Here is a 22,700-nt window from a genome sequence, read left to right on the forward strand (position 1 = left end):
CCTGATACATTGAGAACCTGTTGATTCTCTTCTAAGGGGAGGCGATGGGGGGATAGTTGTGAGTCGATTCACGGGGGCGTAGTTTACAAAATCTTTTTCACATGTGAATCATTTTAAGATAAATGTATTTTCAAATGAAGAAGAAGGCTTCTGCAGCAAATCAGCAATTAGCTCTGTTATCATCACAATATTCTTCCTTTCTTCGTTCCTTTATGTATCTGTTAATCTATTTATTATAGCCAATATTGTTTTTTCTTATAGTTTAACTGCAGACTAGAAGTTATGCTAAAAATAATAAACCCATTGATTTCACTGGAACCTATTTCATATAAGTGGGTTTAGGACAACAGCCTAATATTCAGCAAGAAAATGCATTAATTGATTCAGAGGAACGGCTACTGAACAAATGGCTTCAGGACTGTAATCCAGATCTGAAATGAAAAGATTTCTGCAAACAGAAGTTTGTTAATGATCTGACACATTATTTTAATATAGACCTAAAAAGCATTCATTTGACAGTGAATTTCATTGTGTTTAATAAAATCGTTTGGTCCCAATTATCTGTAGATTTACCCCAAAATAAAATATCAAAATTAATAACGGTAATATTATTGAGGTTCCTTTCCTTTCCTGGTACAGCTGTTTTGGAAGCAAGTGCCTTGAGAAATGAATCTTTTAACTACTTTAAGAATCACCTTTGAAAACATTTTAATTCTTGGTAAAGGGAAATACATCAGAATACACCTTGTCTTTGTGGATCATTCATTTAGGCAGGTGTTTATACCAGGGGAGGTTTACATTTTTAGCCTGTACTGCATGTGCACACACATGTAAACGTGCTTTAATTACTAAAACTAGGAATTTATTTTTTAATGAAAGTTTATCTGAAGATCTTCAGTCATAAACGATGTTATGTAAGCAATAATTGTACCAAAGAGATCTTAGGGCTTAGTGGATTCTCTTTCTATTGTCCATGCCCTATTTATTACAATTCATCACGACACACTTTCGATTACTGCTTTATCTTGCAATACAGCAAGCCAAACATTTGCCACTGACAGTCAAAAAAATTTTTTTTTGCAGCGAGAGCAAGCAGGAGAGATAAGGGGTGGGGGCTGAGAGCCCCATGCCCTTCTAGCAAGGCTGTTTCTGCAGCTGTTGTGTACATTAATCCACAGAGCAGATCTACAAACCCTAAATATAGCCAACAGTGTCATTTTACACGACAGACACGACACCACACACACACACACATACACAATTAAGAAGAAAGACTTTAAACATGGGACAGTATTAAATTAGCGTATGCTTTTTCTTTAAGGAGGCTCTACAAACTACCAGTGTGAGTTTATTGATTGAGTTTATATAGTGGAAAATGTCAACTAACATTGGAAGGGTGGAAAAGGGAAAATTTCATCCATGTGGTTTATGTTCATAAGTGTCTTCTGTTGACTCTACCCAAATATACTAAACAGGCACAGAAAGAATTTGAAAACTGCTGCCCACCCCCCATTCAAGCTCTTTATGATTCAGCAGAACAGTCTGTTTCTTTTTATTCTTCCATGGCTCTGTGTAATTTAAGAAAGAGAGTTAAAAATAAAGTTATTTTCTCCCCTAATATGATTTATCAACAATAATTTGCGTTCAGACATAAACATGGACAGCGACCTTCTGTGCACCTGTGCAATCCTCCCAAAACAACGCCGCTCTTGAAAGTAAATAAAAGAAGTTACCTTTAAAAAAACTTGTCCAGATGTGGAAATCCAGCCCTGGCACACAATGACGTTAACGATTCCCAAAAGTATGAGATTAAATCAACCAAGGAAACGATACTCCTTCAGGTCCTTTGGAACCGAAAGGGCTTGGAGTCCATAGGGGGGCGGAAAAGGCGTTAACCTTCGTTTTAGTGAAGATGGCAGTAAGAAGCTGGGCAACCTGTCACCACTGAAGCAATAGCATTTGTCAGTTTGCAGGTCCCAAGTTATTTTGAGACACATAAACCATGTGCCTGGGAAACATTCCACCTCATTGGACAGGATAATATTGAGCAAAGGGATTCCATTGCTGTAACAGCACCTACCAAGGAACAGTCATTTTCCCTCCCCGCAGAATGTCAGATAGATGAGTATGCATTTGTGGCATGACTCATTCACAAGAAAACGCAAAATCCATTTAGCATTGTCTTAAGTATATGCTGGCTACAACGGAAGGTTTTATTTAAAATGAGAAATAGCAGAATTTAAGCTCTTCCTTATTTATCCTGTTTTTGTTCCTACATGCGATGCCTAAGATTACACATAGCTAACAAAGATACTCAATTCCATTTAACATTTTGAATATTAGAGAACTAATGCAAAGGCAGAGACTTTTAGAAGAATCAAATGGTTTAAATGTGTTCATATCATTTGAATGTCACCGCTGAATTCCGTAGGACATAGACTATATCCAGGTAACATGATCCTAAAAGCTGGCAATGGCTTTATAAGCAACAGTTGAAAGATACGATGGTTTGGAAGTGCCACTAATTCAATCGAAGGATCTCGTTTGCTAGTACATCAAGCTTGAAGAGTTGCTCTCTGAAATAAACATGACTGATTTCCAAGCTGTGCCTAAGGCTGTTTGGCTTCCGTTTTTTTGGCGCCTTTTCTAGAACTGCACTTTTCCACGGTGCCAGAAAAGGCACCCCAAAAATGAAGCCAAGCAGCCTGCAACCCTTTTGAAAATGTAGATGTCTGGAGTGAAGTGGAAAAGTTGCCCACATTCGGTGAGTGGGCCATCCCCTTAAGGACATGTGGAAATGGCCTTGATTATGGTTCTGTTCCTTGATTCTAAGATGGAACATGTCACCATAACACACACTTTATGGATGTTATCCTATGAACGTATGATGATGGCAACAACAAAAAAATGTTTTGCTGCGATAAATTTCAGATGAACTATTTACCTTGTTTGCCTTTACAAACCACAGTTTTATCTAGATCACCGTTACACCCATTTTACAAATGGGGAATTGAGGCTTTACTGTTTATTTAGGAGGTCCTCATATTAAATGATATTTGAATCTAATGACAGAATTTACCACCATGACAAAGGTGGTTCCAGTATAAGGTGGTATAAGTATAAATGTCATGTCATTCCAGTATAAAATGACATGACATTGAGACTTATTAGACCTGTGTATACCTTGGAATATGAGGGAAAGTGTTTGGATATTCATATAAAATTATCAGTGTTCTGTAATAAGTACAAATCTACCATGTGAATCAAATGCCTATTGATCAAGAACGTTTTAGCACAGTTCCTTGAAACGTATTTTTAAATCATCTCAGAGACTGAAAAGAAAAATAATAATTGTAAAATGCAGAATTGTATCTGTAATGGAAACAACCCGGTAGAAAATCCTGAGATTTGCCCCCAAATTGCTTAAAAATATTATATGCTTGCATAAAGTCGAATAGCCTAGATCCAATGGTTGCTGTGCCCGTGAATAGAAGTTTATAACTGGGTAGGTCAAGTCCATCACTCCAACTATGGCACAAACTGTGTCTATGAGACATGATGGCCTTTCAGAGAAGTTATAATAGCATTCCCAAAAAGATATCTCAGTAGTATGTGTGTGTGTGAATACTACAATTTGCAAGGAGCCTTGCACGTAATAATTGAATGCCTACAAGAATCATTATAATTTAACATTGTTAGCCGAGTCTAAATAAATCATTTTGAAATCATAGCCAATTTGCTTTCTCAGGCTGGTTCAAAGTACTGGCAGAAGAGACACTTTATGTTTTGTCACCTACTGAAATAGTCACTGCCTCATATTATTAGATGGCTGGTATATTTGTTTTAACAAGTATTTTGTATAACAGTCAAAGAGATTACAGTAAAGATTACTCTTATTATGACACGTGTTACTGATCAAAGTATGGGAACTTTGTCTAACATTTTACAGCTTTCTAAAGTTATTTCAACGTCTTTGGAATTTGGCTGAAATATTCATAATGACTCTAAAATTACTGACCTGATTCACATGAAATACCAGATCATAATTTGACTGTTTGGATTCTGTCCTGAGTTTGCACAATTCCTCCTCCACTTTCAAGTGCTGATTCCTACTCTTGTCACTTAAAGTCACAGCAAACCATAGTTAGCCATTACATACAAAATATCCCACTATGGCTTGTGCCACAATGAGAAACTAAAGTTTGAAGTGGGTTTTAATCTGTGGCATGGCCTAGACACTCACATCATGGTGCAAACCATGAATCAGATCATTGTGTTCCTTTGATAATTCAGAATTTGTAGGAAGGTGTTGATTTTTTTAGAGGGTAGTAGAAAAATTTAAAAAGAAACTGTTAAACGGGAATAATGTCAAAAGTTTGAATTACTATCTTTTAGACAATGTACAATATTGTGCGGTTGTATGTTAAGTTGGTGTCAACATTTCTTTGGAAAGAGCATCTTGTTCATTAATAAATCCTTAAACCAGTATAACAGCAACAACAACAACATTCAATTTATATACCGCCCTTCAGGACAATTTAATGCCCACTTGGAGTGGTTTACAAAGTTTGTTACTATTATCCCCACAACAATAATCACCCTGTGAGGTGGGTGAAGTTGAGACAGCTCCGAGAAGCTGTGATTGACCCAAGGTCACCCAGCTGGCTTCAAGTGGAGGAGTGGGGAATCAAACCCGGTTCTCCAGATTAGAGTCCTGAGCTCTTAACCACTACACCAAACTGTATTGTTGCTATTAATGAAAACTGACACTGGAAAGTTGTATAACTAACATTCTACTAAAGTCTTGTGGACTAATTTTGTTTTACTTCCTTGCTGTTATTCCAAGAGCTCAGTGGTGCGTTTACCTATAAGATGTGTCTGCTAGTCAGGGTGACTTGTTTTTAGTAAACAGGTCTAGTAATTTGTTCTTCTGTCGCCTGCCTGGATCTGCATTCTGGTTTTTGCAGGTGTTGGGAAGACAGTGTATTAGTAAAAACAATTTCTTGGAAAGTAAATACAACTTTGTGGCTCTTGGAGTTTAAGCCTAAATATGCTCGCTCAGAAATAAGTCCTTGATTCACTGAATTCTGTGCCACTCCTTAGTAGAGATGGGCACGAACAGAAAAAAAAATGAACATGATGTTCGTTGTTTGTTGCCATCCATGAACAGGGACTCACGAACAACCACAAACATGGCCCTGTTCATGAACATGTTCGTGGTTGGCAGCTCGTGGGGGCCAGCAGGCTCTCCTCCAGCCATCATCCAAGTTTGGTCAAGATCCCTACTGCACCACTCCCAGAAACCTTACCTGAGCAGGCAGCAGGAAAGGTACCAATAATAAATAATAGCTTGGCCCAGAGCCTGGCAGCATCCCTGAAACTTGAAGGGGTAGATTCCTATCCAACCATACACAAAGAAAATTCAAGCTCCAATGCACTCTCTCTATCAAAATGCCAACAGCAACTGTCTCTCCCTCACCACTGTCTGCAAAGTCAGAGCTGGGAGCCCCCCTCCCCCCTGGTCTTTGCTCCCTTGTTGTAACAAATTTGGAGCTCCACACTTGAAGGAAGACCTGCCTATCAAGCTAAATTGGGTTTAGATTGGGGTTTCCAGGGCAACATCAGGAGTTCAGACAGAGTTCAGAAAATCCCTGCCTAAGTTGCCAAGGGAATTGATTGCAGGTGCCAGACTGTCTGGCTTGACGAACAGCAACGAACAGCAACAAACGAGGTTTGCAGCAACCACCTCATGAACAGCTTGTTTGCGAACAGCAGATTGGGCTGTTCGTGGCTTTTTTTTGGTTCGTATTGCTGTTCATGCCCCTCTCTACTCCTTAGTACATGAGTTTCAAATACCAACATTTGTGTTAAAAATTGTACTAAGGGCCAAAATACACATTACACGTGACACAAGTTGGGCCATGCAGGGGCTAACCTTTAAAAACCTCTCTGTCTCTGTGTGGTCCAAACACTATGAGGGAGAAGGAGGAGATTCAGGCTTCCCCACCCTGTGCCATTTTCACATTCCCCTATGCCCATGTCCACTGGCGAAAACAGCAAGGGAGGGAAGCCTGACACCCCTCCCTCCCCCTTGCAGAGTTTGGAGCTGAATGGAGTGACTGACAGATTCTTAAAGATTAGTTCCTGTGTGACTGAGAGGTGGGTCAGGCATCCAAGACCTGACTTGTATGACATATAACATGTATTTTGGCCCTAACTATGAAAGGAATAGTTGAAACTTCCTCCTGCCTTATCCATCTCCCAAAGACAACAAAGAAAAATCACATTCGTGGGAAGAACCACAGGCTGCTTCAGCCAAGTCTCCTTACAGGTTGCGGTCTTTACCTGCAGGACCTTTTGCTAGAGCTCTCCTTCCTTATCAGACAACTTTTCAGATAGCCTTTATATCCAAGACCCAAGTTTCATGCTCGCTCAAAAGGTAGTTCAGGCTATCTTGGGAACTAGTTTCAGTCTTCCCCACTGCTTCTCATAACTTGGACACTGGCTGCTGCTCAGGTAGCCAGATCCCAAGTGCCTAAGAGATAAATGTATAAACAAACAACAACAGAATTTGTGCTCATTCTTTTGCTCCATACAACAGTTCCACGCATGGCTCCTCCTTCTCCATTACGTTCATCATTTGTTCATATTGTCTTAAATTGTGTGAGACTATTTAAATAGTAATTGAACTTCATAAAAACTCCTCCCAAACCTCTTTGTAATGTGAGCTTTTTATTTTTCTTGCACGTTTGACATTTTGCAATTAGAGATGGGCACGATCCAAAAATTTTTAACGATCCAGCGGATTGTGGATCGGCGCCGACGACAATCCCGAATTAACGATCTGTGCTGATCATCTCCCGTTCCCGAGCCGTGGATCGTGGATCATAGAGGCAAAAGCAGAGGGGCGCCCTGCTGTTCCCAGCGATACAGGAACAGTGGGTGATGCCGGTGGCATCTGTGTTTGTGTTTGGCCATCTGTGTTTGGCCGTCAGAGCTGCCTATCAGGGTTTGCAGGGATGAGATTGGAGTGCCCATGGCTACAGAACACCCCCTTCCCCCTCCCTCCCCTGGGTGTCTTCTCTCAACTTGTGACTGCTTTGCTGCTCCGTGGTTGGAAGGAAGCCCTGCTGATCAAGGAAAGCTGGGCTTCCATTCGGGTTTCCAGGGCGACAGAAGGAGGACAAACAGAGCTCAGGTATTCCCCTGGCTCCGTTGCCAGAGGACTAGATTGCTGATGCTTGAGTGTCTGGATCCCCGATCCAAGTCCGATCGCCCCGATCCAGGCCTCTCCTGATCGCCGGATCGTTGGCCTTGGCCGATCACAATCTGCCGGGTCACAATCGCGCGATCGCCATTAACATGGTGTTTTTTTTTATCATAATGCGGATTGTGCCCATCTCTATTTGCAATCCATTACTAAGGTAACTTTTAAAACTTTTGTTATTGCTATTTTGTTATTTTTTGTACATCTAAGTAAATTTAATGTGCTTCTAGGTGTGAGCAGATATGGTATGGCTTAAAGCAACAGCTTAGTCAGTTCTCAAAGCCTTCTGAAGGGTGACCCACTGTGTAGGAGAAGCCTCAAGATGTTGAGTCAGCCTGCTCTCTCTGAGAGACAGACCTGCCTTTTGATTTAGATTTGGGCCCTAAACTTTATACCCCAGACCCTGCTAAACCATAATTTTCCCTCCAGCTCATCCCTCAAGGCTCTTTAAACCCTGAACCACTCAGCCCTGCCATAGTGTAATTGAGTGCAGAACCTTGAAGTACTGATAGCCTGCTCCCAGAGAAGAGAGACCAGCATTGGCACCTCCTTACAGTTGTATTTAAGGCTTCAATTCACCCATAGCCTTAGCTGGAGCAATATCCAGGCTTTAGTGCTGCTGGTTCCCACACCTTGCCTAGACCCCCTGAATCTTAGCCTTGAGCAGGACAGAGAGAAAGATGGGCTGGTAAGTTAGAAAGTAAAATAAATAAATTTCTGTTAAATAACCTAGAAATGTTAGGAGACTAACACAGCAATTCTAAGCAGCTCTATGCAGAATCCTACTCACTCAGGTTCATTCAGTGGGAGGTTACTCCCAGGAAAGTGGTTTTAGAATTGCACTGTGAAGCAGCTTTTACTGCCAAATGGGTCAGTTATGTAAACCTGAGCAAATGAATTCTGCACTGATATAACCAAGGAAAGAAACAGCATGTTAAGAATTTTAAGAGGCATGCTCCAATACAAAAATGTCTTAAGCTATGCCTAGAAACTAACTTTATAGTAGTAAGTGAAAACTGACCAGCGGTAACTGGAGCCAATCGCTAGTGTAGTGGGAAGACAGGTGGGCAAGTTAAAGGCTATTTTTAAAAAAGTCTGCGGACAGAGAATCTGGGCATACTAAAAGCCCTTCATCAGAAATGTCCAGAAACTCCTGTTGAAGTTTACATTATTGTTCATTTAGATACTATTATCACTGCACTTTAGTATTTATTTATTCAACAAAATTGTTTATATCTGTTTTCCAATATATATTAGCCAAAGCAACTAGCAAATAGAACAGATTTCAAAAATGAAACAATTCAAGTAAATAAGCAACATTCAACAAAAACCACCAGCAGATTAAAAAGTTTTCATTTCAGGCATCATAGCTGAGCAGTGTAACTGGGTTTTGCTTCTACTGAGGACAAACTAAGGTCGAAATAAAACATTATGAGGGTCATATGGCTGCTGCCCACATGTACCTCTGATGATGTGTGTTGTGGCTTCACCATGTCCAAAGTTTCTCTGCCCTATGCATGTGGTAAACAATAAAGAGGAGTAAGGTTGCCAGCTCTGCATTGGGAAATTCCTGGAGATTTGGGGGTGAAGCCTAAGAAGGATGGGGTTTGTGGAGGGACTGAACCTTGGTAGGGTAAAATGCCATAGAATCCACCTTTCAAAGCAGCCATTTTCTCCAGGGGAACTGATCTCTGTAGCCTGTAAATTAGTTATACAATTCCTGCAGATCTTCAGGCCCCACTTGGCAACCAATTTGAGTATGATGGCGTAAATGTTACAGTTTTTTTAAAAAGGAGATTGCAGATTAACAGATTTAGGAGACTTGGGAGATACAGATTAACAGCAGCAACTACATATTACCTTCATTTTGGTCCAAGGGATTAAGCAAAAAGTGTCACAAAAGATGGGCTTTGAGGAGCAATCAGATTATGGCAAAGTACTGCTTAAAGAAATTCCTGATTATGTATGCTGTACTTTCCCAGACATTGGGTGCAAGGGTAACAGAATAAGCAGAGTTCCAAATATTTTAAATTCTAGAAAGGATCAATATGCTTATTTAGATGTTTGAAAACCCCTTGCCCCAAAAGCCGCATGCAAAGATTTCTGCTGATGCCATACTTATTGTAAAACCTGTACAGACTCTCATAGAGCTTTGCAGTTCTGGAGAGCCTCTTGAGGAGTTCCGCAACAGGAATCCTACACAAATTCTTTCAGAGGTTTTAAATCCTGCATGGAATCCTGATATGGATTATGCCACATTAGCACTCCACAAACATAGCGATAAATACATTCCATCTTTGGAAACCAATAATATATATCAGAGTATCACATCACAGAGCCATTCATAAACACTGTAGAAATACTTCTAACAGCAAATAATCGAAGATGGAGTTATGGTTATTCAAAGTTGTAAAGTTACAGACTGTTACTTAGGGACTGATCCCACTTCTGCTTAAGTAAAAGGCAATCTTTCACTTTAACATTGAAGGATGAGGTCTTAATAATCTCTGTAAGCAAAAAATCATATGAATTAATATTTGGAAATTACAGTAGATTAAGACTGAGATAATAACTACTCTTGTTCGGAGCAAGTCCTACTGATATTAGTGGAACATGCTTCTATGAAAACGTCTTAATATTGGGTTATTAGAGTTCCCGGATTTAAACAAGTCCTTGATCCATGCTGAAAGTAAAGCAAATAAAAATGTCCAGGTGTCATAATATTTATATTTACATAACTATATTAACAGCACAGTCCTGAAGTCCACCAGGTGCCTGAGGTTTGTGTAACTGCGGCGGCACTGGATCGCTCCCTAAGGACTTTCACAGAAGAGTTGCATTGGTGGGCTGAGCCTGGCAAGGCACAGACAGGAGAGAATGCTCTGTAGTTGCCCAAGCAACGCTGGCAGGATCCACCAATTGCAGGGCGACTGCAATTGACAGCACATGAGGGGCAGGGAAAGATGGAGCCAGTTGGTGGGCTGGGCCGCATTTTCCATCACCAGCTGCCAATGCTACTTCCTCGACCCGCAGAGAGGGGGTGCAAAGGGCAGGAAGACTCCCATGAACAGGTTTGCCACACCCCAAAAGAGGCGCTTGCCTCAAGAGGAACCTTGCCCCATGAGGGGAGGGACACTGAAGGTGCAGACAGGGAATTTGCCCACCTGATCGCCCAACCCCCATTCCCGACAAGGGCTCAGGCTGGTGGCTGAATCACCACTTGCGTGCACATTCTCCTCCCCCCCACCACTCCAAGATTCAAGCACCCTCTCCTTGAAAAGTAAGATGGCAGGACCTGGTGAGGGTCACACCCCAGCCCCCAGTGCTAAGGATCAGCCCCCCAGGTCTCAGAGAAGCAGCTCTGTTGTCACAGGTGCTGCTGGCAACCAGATGAGGGATGCCTCTCCAGTGGGAAAGTGCTCCTCATCCACATATGGCTGCTCCGTTTCCGTGGCAATTTGGAGTAACAATCTTGTGAGGGAGACAGTTATGAGGTCGCGCACCCACCACTGCAAGGGAGTTTCAAGAGCAAGCACCCAGTTACCCTGACCCGCAGCTGCTCTTGAGCACTGCTCCCTGGGTGTCTGCCTCCGTGGCAGGCATGAGCCACACCAAGTCACAGGCAGGGACCATGGCCTCCAGCAAGCCTCAACTGCAGGGGCTTGGTGAGGGAAGAGGGGAGGCTGGTATGACTGAGTGAGCTGGGGCAGCAGCCTCACTAGCACCTTCTTACTTCTCAGTGTACTCTTGGCCTTTCCTGAGCTGGGACTCATGAGTCAGGTAAACCTGCAAGGGAACTTGGGCAGTAGTTGTTAGACATTCTGGACTTATCTCTCCTCCCCTGTGCGAGTGCAAAGTACTCCCCAAATTTCACTAAGTTCCCCCAGCACACTCTTGCCCCACCACCGCAAGCACCCTCTCTTGCCTCGCGCTCTAAGTCCCTACAGCGAGGAGCTCTCGAGCAGAGCCTCTGGCCACCTTCCTACCTACCCGGGGTCATGGCCGCCCCAGCTGGAGTTTATGTAGGGTGCCCAGGGAGCAGATTGGTTACTTGGGAGAAGGTCAGCTGCCTTGGGAGACATGAATGGATAGGTTCCCATGGTAGTCAGCATCCTATGCTCCGCCAGGCCACTTGAGCAGGGCCAGGTGGGAGGGAGGCAGACGAGTTTTCTTTTTTAAAATATTTTTTTTATAATCACAAATTTGTGAACACAAAGCAAATATTCATCACAAAGTAAGAAATAAATAACAATATGGAAACAGTATCAAAGGTTTCCAACAAATAGACAATCAGGTTAAGTTAATGATCACTTCTGTTAGAGATGTTCAAAGACACTGGCCGTTTTCACACTGTCTATAAATCGCATGAGACTCACAGAAGGCTGCTGGATTTCTTGCTCGATTTTTGACGCCATCTGTTTGCAAAATGCCACAAACAGTGATTTACGGCGTTTTGTAATCGGATGGTGTTAAAAATGGCGTGAGGAAGCCGGCAGCCTTTCATGAGTCTCGGCGATTTATAGACAGTGTGAAAATGGCCACTGTACTATCATTATAACACTGGTTAACTGCTTAGAACATCACGTGCAGCTTAGCTATAATACACATGTAGAGACATACAGAAATCCTGCCTCTGGAGTGGAAGACTACTAGGGCTACGGAGCACAAGACAGCAGAATCTGATGTTCCTGCTGCTACATTCTACTATAGAACATCATCCACCAGACCATTCTGAGATGTACAAATATGCAGTGAGGGAATGTGTCTCCCAGCACATTAAACGTCTAAAATTAATCCCTGGTGTATGAGCTACTCATTCAGCTGCAGATCTTTGCGAAGGGAGAGACTACTCTGTCTGCTGCCATTTTTCTCTGCTGGTGAAGGGGTCACACGAAACCCTGCTTCAGCCTCAAGGATACTAGATGCTGAGCCTGGGGTATTACAAGGCCCAGGAGACTTCATCTGTTCACCCACTAAAAACGGTGAGCCTGTCTCTTTAAGTGGGACTTCTAATTTAGATGGCCTAGAAAGAATCTCTTTGGTTTCCCCAAAGCAAGTGTCCATACTCTTAGATTTATTAATGTGAATCATTTCCTGGTGGGACTCTTGAGATCTAACATCAATTTCTGAAGCGCTAGTCATCTTATTTGAGCATCTTGTAGAGAGATAGTAAGTTTATTTCAATTAGCCATTGACCATAGGAAATTTACAATTAACAAATAAAATATATGGTTGATATATACTCCATAAACTCCAAGGACTACAAAGTACAAGTACAGCAAGTAATACCCTAGGACCATAAGATATAGAAATATTTATCCAGATTCCCCTCTAGTTACCACAGATGCTCTTATCTTTCTTGCTGCAACTGCGAATAGAAAGACTTTACAAGAGACTTCCACGTCTATATCAGATAGCAATACAGAAATTTTCTCGACCTCTGAGTATTGCTTTAAGTTACCTAAAATTGCTGCCAGGAATTTGACTCTAGGGGTACAGTTCAGTGGACAGGCGAGGATATAGTGGGGTAGATCCTCTATTTTTTTAGAGTCACATATGCAAACACACTGAGCCAGTGGGAGATGGTTGGCCATCCAAAACTGCCGTGGGCATTGTTTGAAAACGTAAGGAAGTAAATGATACTCTGTGTATTTCGAGATATTAACTAAATAAGCAGCTCTAGTGAGCTCTAGAGTTTAAATAATTTATAGCATGGTGCTGCCTTTGAATTTAAAATTGATGTATGATCTGTCTTTGCATCAAAATCATATATCCAGTTCCTAATTTCAAAATTATCAGTTGCCGAGCCCAAAAGGTCATCTGGGATAGAATATCTGGAAGATATACTGTCAAGAAACACAAAACGTTAGAGCGTCTTGTACAAATCGGTGGCAGTGTGTATCAATTGGCTTGGCCAACTCCACCACTGCATCTTCATTAGATGACGTTTCCTAAAGTGCTTGATCTCCAATTATGGTCTATTAGATTGGTCTCCACACTGTTCAGTGTGGATCTCTGTGGGAACGGGAATACGAATATTGATGTCAGCACTGCTCATAGACTGGGACCAATTGCTTTGATGAAGAGCAGAAGCAATGATACCACAGCTAGACAGGACATAATCGATCTGGCCCAGATTATCTAGGGAGTCAACAAACAGCTGGTTCTCATCAAATTTAAAATATGTAAGGAAATCATCTGAATGGAATGAGTCATTATCCAAAGAGATTTCAATGTCTGATTCTGCACAGACTTTAGTATCAACCACGGGATTTTCCTGGTTCCCAGGCTACTGTCTGATTTCCAAAGATTTACTTTCAGATTGGGCTTTATGTAGGGTGCCCAGGGAGCGGATTGGTTGCTTGAGAGAGGGTCAGCTGATATGGGGGGCATGAATGGATTGGTTCCCATGGTAGTCAGCTCAGCAGCCTATGCTCTGTCAGGCCGCTTGGGCAGGGCCAGGGGAGGGGGAGATGAGTTTTCCTGTTCAATAGGTGCCTATTTGCTATGCCGCTGTTTACACAGCATAACTTTCTGCCATTGCTGAGGACATGGCCGTGCCAGAAACAGCTTAGAGCGCTGACTAACTCATGCCTTCTCCCTGGCCCGCCCCACTGCACAACAGTGCAGTGACTTATGCTGCCTCACTTATGCCCATGCTCGGCTGCTGCAGCCGGGTGCCAGCAGACTGTTGGGACAGAGCGGCGCCATAGTCAGGCACCGTTGGGTGGGGGGTTACACTGGTGTAAATCCGGGATACACTGGCATAACTCATAGTTGGCTCCCTGTGCACTTTCAGCCCCCCTCCCTCAGGATTGTGCTGTAAAATATGGACATAAATAGCAGTAGAACACATTGTAAGACTATTTCCAATTATTTTTCTTTACTCTGGCATGCCATGTTATTTTGTCTGCTTCATTAGAAAATACATAGTAAATCAGAAAATATCTTGTGTAATTTGACATGAAGAAGGACCTATAGAGCTTTTTTCCTTCCAAAAAAATTAATTTTCAAATATTACAATATTTAGTACAACACAAGAATATTTTTTCCAGGTATGCCATAAAAGCAAGAGGTATACATCCACATAAAAGTTACAGTTATGTCCAGTAAAAAAAATGGGGTGTATACATTTGTTTTCTGTCTGCCCACTGTTGTTGCATAAAATTATTTAGTTTAGATAAATTCACAGTGCTCAACATTTTATCAATTTTTTTCTCATGTGGAGGAGTGTTACTTGTTTTGCACAATTATGTTTGTGTAATTGCACAATAGCAAACATTAAAAAAAATAAAAACAAGGACCAACTGCTTTGGCTGCAAAGTAGGGTTGCCAGCTCTGGGTTGTGAAATTCCTGGAGATTTTGATGGAGGAGTCTGGGGAAGGTGGGGTTTAGCAAGGAAGGGACCTCAGCAAAGTATAATGCCATAGGATCCACCCCCCCCCCCAAGGAGCCATTTTCTCCAAAGGAACTGACCCCTGTCATCTGAAGAACAGTTTTATTTCCAGGATATCTCCAGCCACCACCTGGAGGTTGGCAACTATACTGCAAAGAAACTTTTCCAGGGGGAAACCTAATTAGGAAAATTTAGGAAACCCGTGGCCACAGATTGAACAGGAAAGAACTAGTTAGTTCAAGTACAGAAGCCTCTCAAAAGCAGTGGGCAAAGAAGAAAGTAAAGGGATAGTGGCAAGGAGAGCAGGTCTTTTACTGTGCAAAGGTTACACCTGAAGAAAACTTATCAGATCTTAGAGGGTAACTTGCCTAAGAATACTCAAGACTCACTAGATGACATAAGATGAGATCAGACTGGGGTAAGCTATCAAAATGACTTACTTTCAAAGGCAGCTGTGGTCTGTGAGTGATCTGCCCTGGGGCCACTTTAGGGTTGCCAACCTCCAGAAAGTGGCTGGAGATCTCCTAGAATTACAACTGATCTGTAAGCAACTGTGTTGGCGGCTGCACAGCAATTAGATATAAGTTTGCAGAGTTGCAGCGTTTGATAATAGCGCAATGGAAATAAGTAGACAGACTTCTGTGATTCTAGCGGTACAAAAATACTTTACTACATAATAGGGTAAAAAGGGTACATTTGGAAGGAAAAACAAGTTTCTGACTACATCTTGATAGTCCCAACTAGGTACTAGAGAGAAAAAAGCTTAGACTGCATGGTCTAGTGAAGTAGTAGTAGTGTAGTGGCAGCAGACTAAACAAAGAGCAATAAAACCTTAGTATATGTTGCTAGCTAATTGCCTCCCCAATAAACTGGCTCATCCAATAGACAATCCTGGATTCCTTCATTAAGACTAAAGACACACATTTTCTCTGGCGGGAACTTCTCTTCCTATGCTAACTAGCTATCTGACTAAAGAAACAGAACAGCAATTTAACTCTTTCATGACAGCGTAGGACGCTTGCAAAAAGTCCAAACAGTTCCCTGGAGAAAACGGCTTCTTTGAATGGCTGGAAGCCCCATTAAGATCCGTCTCCTCCCCAAAGCCTGGCCTTCCCAAGCTCCACTCCCCAAATCTCCAAGAATTTCCCAACCCATAGCTGGCAAGCCCAGCCCCAGCCCTCCAGATAGCATTGATTGGCATTTTGAGTCTGATAACATGCACTTCATCCATTTTGAATGGAAGTTTGATATGCGTCTCTATGTAGAATTTTCTATGGAATATATTTTTACTGATTGCCTTTTACAATTCTCATACATCTGAGTGGAGTACTTGACAAGATCAGTCAATCTCATTCTCATTGTAATAGTGTAATGACTTCAATACAAACGTTGTCTCTTTCACAGCAAATGTGATGCGGCTGTGTGTTGCATCATATCCCTTACCCTCTCTTGACAGGCCCAAGAGAATGTCAAGAGATGAAGACAAGTGAGAGCATGTGTAGAGATTATGTCCCCACCATTTTTGAGGATTATAAATCCATATATCATGTCCTTGCCAGACAAGTCCTCCTGGTGAGGAGAGGTGTACATCTCCCTCAAAATGTCAAACATTGGAGGAACAGACTTCACATGTAAGATCCTGGTGAGCCAATCTTACTTTACCTCAAGTCTCTACCACAAGCTTACTTTTTCAGGTTTCTTCCCCCACCTCTGAAATCAAGAGTCAACAGCTTTTCCCAACATTCTTCATGTTGCCACCCTTATTTTCTACAACCAAGTTTCTTCATCTTCTTATTCAAGAAGACTGTTTTGTTCTTAGGGTCTGTGCATGTCCCCTTCTTCTGGAGAATAAACATCAGCATAAACCAGCCTAATACTCCAGCCCAGAAATTCTAGACCTTCCAGTTAATGTCTGTTTTCCTTGTTTTAAAATCGCAGAGCCAACTTTAATGTCATAAATCATTATTTCCAGTGATGATAACATGCAGTCTTTATCATACCGTTCCTTTAAAAAGAACATTACTCAAACAGGAAATATATTCCTTCAGTAGAAACAAAAATATTTTGCCCACATATAGCCTTTTCATGTAGCATATGTTCTTACATTATTTCTGTGGAAAACATATCTTTAGCAACACCAATCTAGTTATTATTTCCTTTATTTAAAATAATATCACCTATGAATATTTTTATACTAATTGCAGTACAATTCTATCTACAGTTAGTCTTTTCTAAGCCTGTTGAAATCAACGGACTATTGAAACAATCCTAAGCAGACCTGCTCAGAAGTAAGTCTCATGTTAGTCAATGAGGCTTACTCCCAGGAAGGTATTTTATTTATTTATTTCAAATTTCTATTCCGCCCTCCCCATGAGCAGGCTCAGGGCGGATAACAACATATTAAAATACAATAAAAATTCATCTACATTAAAACATCATTAAAACAGCAGTGTATTTCTATTAATACACATTTAAAACATGATGGTGGACAGCCTTCACAGGGTGGGTTAAGATTTTATACACCTTTAGGATTGCAGCCTTACACTAGAGTAACTCTGTATAGCTTTGCTTGTAAATTGCTATACAGAGTAACTCTGTATAGGTTTACTTGTAAATTGATAAGATGGAGGGAGTGGATAAATCTTTCTAGCACTATTCAAAGAACAGAATCATTTACATGCCATTTGGTAATGTAAAACTATCACTAAGAGGTACTCCCTTAGTGAAGATTTCAGATTAAATGCACCTGTGCCACACTGTTACTGTTCTCCGAAAACAGCAAGTGCTGTGGTTTTAAACTATTAATTATTCATTATACCACCTGACATATGAACTGATCTCATTCCCATAATTAAGGTATTTTTATTAAGGTTAAATGGAATAATACATGTTTTCAAAATCAACTGATACATTTAAACAATATCTTTAAATTTGGATTACTTTATATTTGCATTGGCCTCGACCTGGGCCGTCGTCACACGGGCGTTTATTCCGTCAAATTTCCATTATGTGGCACTATTGTTCCTATCGGCGCCATGATGCAATCTTTTGTCAAATACCGTCTCCTCCCGCTTCGAGTTGTTCACACCGTAGCGCTCTGTGCCGTCATTTTGAACGGGCACAGAAAAAACTCCTCCCCCCTTTTTTTTATTTTTTTCCGCTTTATTGCATTATAACGACATTACATCGTTATAACCAAACATTAGCCCAACCCCAAAAGAGCAGGATAGGTTGGCCAAGTTTTCCCGCCCTGGAAGCAGCTTGAACATTGGCTAAGATTGTTTTTCTTCCTAATTTGAACATCCATAAATATACTCTTGTTCTGAGAAAAACCCCTGTCTGACGTGATCCCCATCGCCGAAGACTCAACCATGGCTCCACCGAGTGAACTTGTAGTTCTGGTGGCCCAACTGGTTGTTTTGATGGTTCAGAGCACGTTCACTCTGTGCCATGCACACCTGCGATCCCTCCGCCAGAGGCAAAGGGCAGCGGAAAGACTTTTTCGGTCTAGGCTGCTCGAGCAGCATAGAAAGAACACTCTTTCATTGCTTTGTATTTTTATAATATTATGACATTATAGCGATATAAGGACGTTAAAAAAAAAAAAGGAGCTCGCTGCAGGAGAGCGCGAAAGGGCGTCTGGGATAACGGGTCAAGATAAGAAAGGGAAAATTCCGTCATTATGGGATAGAAATCGATGCCGGATGGTCACACGGAAGCAGATTATAGCACGAAAATTGAGACCAGAGGAGAAATCTCAGACTCGCAACAGTGCCAGAATAAGGTGGGAATTTTGCGGTAGATTGCGCAATTTTCGCGCTAATTTTAAGCCCGTGTGACGACGGCCCTGGATAGCCCAGGCAACCCTGATCTCATTAGATCTTGGAAGCTAAAAGGGGCTGGGCTTGTTTAGTAATTGGATAGGGGGCCTCCAATGAAAACCGGGGTTGCAGAGGCAGGCAATGGCAAACCACCTCTGTTAGTCTTTTGCCATGAAAACCTTACCAGGGGTTGCCATAAGCCAACTATGACTTGAGGGCACTCTCTACCACCATATTTGCATTGACAAATGTATTTAAAATCTAAGAAAAATACCGGGCAAATTCCAAACAGTTCCTACAACTATAACTTGATTTATAAATTATAATCCAATACAAATCAAATGGATGACCAAAAGACACTTGCTCCAAACTATTCATGCAAGATTATCAAATCTGGTTTGGGAAATTCCTAGAGATTTGGAGGGGATACCTGGGGAGGGGAGGGAGATTTCACTTTCAGTCCTCCTGAAAAAGGACAGGTAAGTGGCAACCCTACTTGTAGTCTGGAGATCAGATGTATTAACAGGAAAACGTCAGGCCTTATCTTGAGGTTGATAATCCTATATTGGGGTAGTTTTCCATCTGAGAGCATGCACCTCCCTTTGCTAGACTGAGAGGCATGCATGAAGATCTGTCATATGTGAAGATCTGTGATATGCATGAAGATCTATGATATGATGAAGATCTGTGATTCCACCAGGCTGGGGCCCTGGCCTGGTGGAACGCTCTCCCGCTGGAGATCCGGGCTCTGCGGGACCTGTTACAGTTCCGCAGGGCCTGTAAAACGGAGATGTTCAACTTTTTGAATGTTGTTAGCCGCCCTGAGCCCATCTGTGGGGAGGGCGGGGTATAAATAAAATAAAATAAATATAGCAAATGCAATCCCTATTAACAATGCTCAGTTTCCCATTCATTCACCCCATCTATCTCTCTTCATACAGAACTATTCTGATACAAAACTATCTCTTTGATGAATCATAAAGAAAACAGAAAAGTCACAGGAATGACCAAATGTCTCCCATCCAGTTTTGCTGTGTGTCACATGCAACACTTCATCCGGTTAACAGAATCATTAACTTCTGCAAAAAATACTAGCCCCCAGATTTACCTAGGGGATCCGGTTGCAGGCCGGGGGGGGGAGGACAGAGAGGCACATGGTGGCTGCCTTGTTTTGAGGGCAGGGGTGGCTCCCTGCAGTTTCCGCAGTGTGGCTCATGCTGCCACAATTCAAATCCTAGGCCAGCCAATTAGGGGGCTGGCCCTGTATCTCATCACTTGGCTCATGGCTGGTACAGCATATAGTGGGCATGCTCTCACTGGCCGTGATGAGTCACTTCCTTAAATGACATCATTGTGCCTGGGGGTGGACATTCTCCCGCGCTTCACAGGGGCCCAAATTGGCCCCTGTGAAGGGCAGGAGCATGCCTACCAAGGGGTGCAATGATGTCACTTACAGGTAAGTGCCATATCTCCCCTCGCCGGGTGGGTAAACAACCTAACAACTCTATATTAATCATATCATTTCACAGCATGTATACAAGGCTATAGTATGAATGTAAACAAGTGAAGAAAGCTAATCATTGCTGTTAGTGTTGGTGGCATCCCCTGCTAAGGAGTTTTCAAAAATATTAATTCTAAAATGTACAGTATAAAATAATTTTAATAATTATTTCAGTTCTAAAATAATTTTTAAAATCCACAAATAATCAAATGGGAGGGAACTCTATAAACAGAGATTTTTATTTGCATACCGCTATGTCTACAAAATGATGACCTGCAGGCATTCACAGTTCAGTCCAAATGGTTTCTAAGAAAAAGCAGGAGACCAGCCTATTAATAGGTCTTAAGTAGGCACAGCTGGATTGTATGTTATGGAACTAGCAATCAGGTTATACACTTCTTGAGTATAATCTTTTAGTTTTCTGCAGTCTTGAGTATTTGGCTGTACACTGTATATTCGATTAAGCAACAAGCAGTCATTTGATTAGCTGCTAGATTCTTATTTTAAACCACAGTTGTTTTCTAGCCATGCCTTTCCACCTTTTTCCTTTTTAATTGCTTGCCATGCTCCATCTGCTGTTCCTGATCTTGTACTACACCTCACGAAGCCTCCAATTGATAATTACCCCAGGATGAAAAAATTTGCTCATGATCTAGTGATAATAATCCCCACAATCATTGATAAAAACAAAAGTTTTCCAACCTACATAATCATTAGAGATTTCTTGGAAACAAGACAACTAAATTCTCAAGAAGCAATAAGAACAAAATATGATCTTAATGCTGATGTTGCATGTTGGAGGTGAATAACTTCAGAACAATTGGGATTTCAAGTAAATAATACAAATGGCATTAATCATGTGTCATATTCAAAATATTATATTATATATCATGGTAGATGATTATCTGAGCATATGTTAGCAGTATGTCAGCAAATTCTGCCTTTGTAGATGGATTCATTCTTTAAATGTATTTTATTTGCTACAAATGTTTTGACACTTTTTGGTAGGGTTGCCAGCTCCAGGTGGGAAATTCCTAGAGATTTTGGGGTGGGGGTTTTAGCCTGGGGAGTTTGGGGTTTGACGAGGGGAGGGTAACTCAGCTGGGTATAATGCCAGGGTCTACCTTTAAAGTCAGCCATTTTCTCCAGGGGAACTGATCTCTGTTGCCTGAAGATCACTTGTAATTCTGGGACATCTCCAGCTACCACCTGAAATTTGGCAACCTTACTTTTTGGCCAGTGTGCTAAACTAACAATAAACACTAAAAACATAGCTAAGATAATCAATATAAAAAGATAAAGCAATAGCATCAATACTGTAACCAAACTAAAGCTCAAAGGCATTGTCGTTTGACAAAATAAAAATGTACCTCAACCGAAGCAAGTAAAGTGGGCTTTCATTAAGAAGAAATCTTACTGTTCCGAAGCCCCCATCGAAAAGGCCCTGTTCATAAAGGTCGATCTACAAAACATGACACCACTTCAACAGACCCGTATTCTCGGATAGATTTAAACTTTTATATTCTCTTCATCTCAATTTAAAACTCTGTGAATGATTAATGCAGAACATTTGAAAGACCAGCAGGAACATTGGAACAAGTCTGTATATCGCAGGTAGTACTGTGAAGCGGAAAACTGTACTAAACCGGGGCAAATGTTGCTATAGGATTTGTAATTGCCCTTCCACTCTAAATCCTGCCTCGTATTTTTATTAATCAATATAACATGTGACTTATGAACATTAACATCCATCCACAATCTACATCAGATGCTGGTATGGGAATCTTATGTATCAAATCCTGCTAAAAAACTTCTATGATCTCATCAGCAAAATATCTATGCCCTGAAACGCTCTCCCTCCCAAGTCTGGAATTCTACCAGGTTAATTAGTCACTTCCCCCCTCTAGCCTTAGTTCTCATTTATTTACACATAATGTGATGCAGCATTACTTCTATGAAAAAGTTACACTGTAAAAGTATTTAAATAGCTCCTTATTAAAGTGAAAGAGAGAGAGAATGAGAGACAGATCTGCTGATCTTATGGTAGCTGTTTGCACTTTGGGAAGGAACTAAAAAAGCTGTCATCATGATGCAGGAGGTAATACAAGAAGAGAGATCCCACATGCAGAAGCAGACTTCCATGTCAGAGATCTACTCTTGTAGACTGGGATCTACTCTTGTAACAATCCTGCATTTGTGAGCAGTGTTAGTAATGCTTGACCTGAGCTATTGCATTCATATGGACAGAGTAAAGCAAAAGGTAGCCCTTCAATGATCTGTGAAAGAGTGTGTGGCCACACAAAGGGAAACAAAAGCCTACACCTGCAACCAATGAAAAATGAGTGAAAAATCCATTCGTAGTTAACATTTAAACTTATGCAGTAGATAGACATCCAAATATAACTAAATCCAATGACTATATGCAAGAAACCACGAATGACAAAAATACACGAAACCAGGTGAGTTCCATAAAAAACATTCCACATTTCAAAGCGTATGAGAAATTATATGAGACCCGGTAAACATCACAGAAAAACAACCACATATCCAAACATTACAGCTGATAGCAGAACACATTTTGAAATATCTTCTTCAGACAGTAAAATATTTGTTCTTGTCTCCAGATATATGAAATAAACTTTTTATCCTACATGACAACATCCATGAATTCAAAATGCTCACTGGAGCTGGTCCAGTGGAGGAACTGCAAGGTT

The 22,700-nt window shown here is 41.3% G+C and overlaps 1 protein-coding gene across 2 annotated transcripts in view; it reads right to left on the bottom strand.

Moving 5' to 3' along the window:
* Positions 1-22,700, bottom strand: part of MYPN (myopalladin) — a 102,083-nt gene that overhangs the window by 63,017 nt on the left and 16,366 nt on the right. The window contains exon 1 of one of the 2 annotated variants that reach the window (XM_054983451.1): positions 1,734-1,923. The exons of the other annotated variant lie outside the window; for it this stretch is intronic. The gene's annotated coding sequence lies outside the window, so the exon portion shown is untranslated. Of the gene's footprint in view, positions 1-1,733; positions 1,924-22,700 lie in introns of those variants that run through there. 2 annotated transcript variants of the gene reach the window in all.

The sequence above is a fragment of the Eublepharis macularius genome, chromosome 6, assembly GCF_028583425.1.
Source record: "Eublepharis macularius isolate TG4126 chromosome 6, MPM_Emac_v1.0, whole genome shotgun sequence".
In the NCBI taxonomy this organism is placed as follows: Eukaryota; Metazoa; Chordata; class Lepidosauria; order Squamata; family Eublepharidae; genus Eublepharis; species Eublepharis macularius.